Source organism: Amphimedon queenslandica, unplaced genomic scaffold (genome assembly GCF_000090795.2).
Source record: "Amphimedon queenslandica unplaced genomic scaffold, v1.1 AMPQUscaffold_10964, whole genome shotgun sequence".
NCBI classification, from domain to species: Eukaryota; Metazoa; Porifera; class Demospongiae; order Haplosclerida; family Niphatidae; genus Amphimedon; species Amphimedon queenslandica.
Genome location: NW_003548789.1, coordinates 1 through 2,901, shown reverse-complemented (window position 1 = coordinate 2,901; position 2,901 = coordinate 1). Strand labels below are relative to the sequence as shown.

Sequence of the window (2,901 nt, the reverse complement as noted above, 5' to 3'; positions counted from 1 at the left end):
GTTATACAAAGTGTGCCTTTATACACTACAGTACTAATGCTTTTCTGTATTGTTTATGTTAAGTTTTTCTTGGATAATTGTGTAGAGGACAGCGATCAGACATTTGATGAGTGCTGCAAAAGAATTGGTCTTCCTTGCAACAAAGATGCCACTTTCCAGTAGATCTTTTGTCAGAACAAGTAACAGTAGTAGATTTCCCTTGACAATCTCTTCGGCTAGAATTGTCTAGTGGACAATTTTTCTTGGTTTGATGTTCAAAGCAGAGGCAATGAAATTTTTTACATTCGTACCAATAATCACAAGGGACATTGGTTTTTCGACAACCTTCAGCAGCACAGGTGTTGACCTAATTAATATAAGCAATACATTATTATTATTATTATTATCAGTTTATCACTAGTATTATTAGTTTGATATACTGTTGCTCTTACTTCGTTATTGCTCATTGCCAATCCTTTGTCCTTCACTGTAATGTATTTTTAATAAAATTATCTCTTTTATACTTATTAGCTCTGTAAAAACAACTGTTGTACGCTGGCCATGAGTGTGTCTGTATTGCGTGGAATTTGACGTCAAGGAACTACCGATTATCAATAAAGAGGTGGGTTAGTGTATGTATGCGTGTGTTCTTCACATGATATTACACTAATGTAATGGTGTATGTATTGTATTATACTATCAGTCTGCTTGTTATTGTGAGCGTACCCAATAGTATTCATTACTATCTCCTCCTATGTCTCTACCACACACTCCTTCTCCTTCTCAATAATATGTCTTTAAAGTATTAACATTATTGTATGTAACGAAATATACATGTATTTGTACATTCATAATCATAATAATAATGAATAATGATTATTATAAATTATGTTTTTCTACGGTCTCTTTGATGTACAGGGCATGTACTCATATTGGAGCAGTTTTCACATAGTCTGTGATTGTGTCCACATAAATACAATACTCCTGATGAGAGGCACTGACTGGTTTTATGACAGCCATCACACTCCTCATTGCTGCTATTGGTACTCTATTTGTTACAGGAAAAAGAAAAAAAAGGAGCAAAAATATAAAGTTAGTGTATATTGTCTGTGATAAACTAAATGCAAAAATGTGGTTAATGATAATTTCAAATAGAAGAGAAAGGGTTTTTTAGGTCCTTCTGGGATAGCGTGGGTGTACTGGACAGTGGGTCTTGTTCAAAGCATGCTCATTGCAAAAGTAATGCTCAGCATAACAGGTGTACCACATTCCATATGAGCAGTCTGTCCTGTAACAGCTTTCACACTCTGGCTATAATATAATTACAGTAGGAAACAGTTATTATAAAACTTAGCATTTTGGCCTACCATTTTTGAGATGCTGTCTTTAACTTATTGTTACTATATTTTACTATTACTAAACCCTTTCTCTTTTATACTTATTACCTACGGATGTTACTGACTCACCATTAATGACAGTTTCTACTGCACTAGGAAAATCCCCTTACGTTACAAGAGATAGGACACGTCAGCTCTCTCTCTCACCGACAAACAGGTGCAATGGGTGTGTTTAATACACTGTACTATGCCAATGACATATTGTATGTATTGATTGTGTATTGAGCTTATAGAAGTTCTACGATAACACATCATGTACTCATGTACATGTACATACTGTACTTCATGCATAATGTATAGAGCAAGCCGGACAACTTTACAATAACAGATACTAAGTATACACATCCCTCCTTTCTCCCTCCCTCTCCTCAATGATTATGCTAATATTAACATTATTATGTGACATTTGTACATTAATGATCATAATAGTAATGAATAATGATTATTATAAATTAATTTTTTCTACGGTCTCTTTGATGTACAGGGCATGTACTCATATTGGAGCAGTTTTCACATAGTCTGTGATTGTGTCCACATAAATACAATACTCCGGATGAGAGACACTGACTGGTTTTATGACAGCCATCACACTCTTCATTTGCTATTGGTACTCTATAAAACAATCCAGCACAAATATAAAGGAAATAAGTAAGTGTTTGAGATAATAAAGTATAGCTAACGATAATTATTTCTTAAGTTACATGTAAGTAATAAAGTTTTTTGTGAAATTCAAACACAGTATAAAGAGAAAGGGTTCGCTAGGATTTCCTGCCATAGCCCGGATGGACTGGACATTCACTCATGCTATCATGATCTCCACAAAAGTAATGCTCAACATTACAGTTGTACCACGTTCCGTATGAACAGTCTGTTTTAGTACAGCTTTCGCACTCTGTTGGCTATAATATCATTAGGAAACAGTCATTATAAAACGTAACACTTTTGGCCTACCATTTTTGAGACACTGTCTTTAACTTATTTGTACTATATTTTACTATCACTAAACCCTTTCTCTTTTATACTTAGCGTATTCCGTTACCAACGGATGTTATTGACTCACCATTAATCTTGCTTAGCGTCGTACTTTCGGCCGTCCTAAAAACCCCAGGGAGATCCCCTTACGTTACAAGAGATAAGATACGCTATCTCTCTCTCACCAACAAACAGGTTCAACTGAATTGTGGGTATGTGTTGTTATAGCAGTTCTACGATAACACATCATGTATTTGTCTATACTGTATGGAGTAAGCCTGACAACTTTACGATAACAGACACTAAGTATACTCATCCCTCCCTCCACTCCTTAATAATTATTTTTTAATAATATTATGTATATAACATTATGCATGTATTTGTACATTAATGATCATAATAGTAATAATAATGATTAATTTTTTCTACAGTCTCGATGATGTACAGGGCATGTACTCATATTGGAGCAGTTTTCACATAGTCTGTGATTGTGTCCACATAAATACGATACTCCAGATGAGAGACACTGACTGGTTTTATGACAGCCATCACA

General features: G+C 34.6%; 3 long non-coding RNA genes across 3 annotated transcripts; 1 reads left to right on the top strand and 2 right to left on the bottom strand.

Moving 5' to 3' along the window:
- Positions 1-870: 870 nt before the first annotated feature.
- Positions 871-1,402, bottom strand: LOC109589725 (uncharacterized). Its single transcript, XR_002188895.1, has 2 exons — positions 1,347-1,402; positions 871-1,290 (listed from the first exon to the last, which is right to left on the bottom strand). It is a non-coding gene; the product is annotated as an uncharacterized LOC109589725 (long non-coding RNA).
- Positions 1,403-1,797: 395 nt separating this feature from the next.
- LOC109589723 (uncharacterized) lies at positions 1,798-2,893 on the top strand. Its single transcript, XR_002188893.1, has 3 exons — positions 1,798-2,200; positions 2,403-2,560; positions 2,796-2,893. It is a non-coding gene; the product is annotated as an uncharacterized LOC109589723 (long non-coding RNA).
- On the bottom strand, positions 2,013-2,413 carry LOC109589724 (uncharacterized). The gene is made up of 2 exons (XR_002188894.1): positions 2,328-2,413; positions 2,013-2,275 (listed from the first exon to the last, which is right to left on the bottom strand). It is a non-coding gene; the product is annotated as an uncharacterized LOC109589724 (long non-coding RNA).
- Positions 2,894-2,901: the final 8 nt, after the last annotated feature.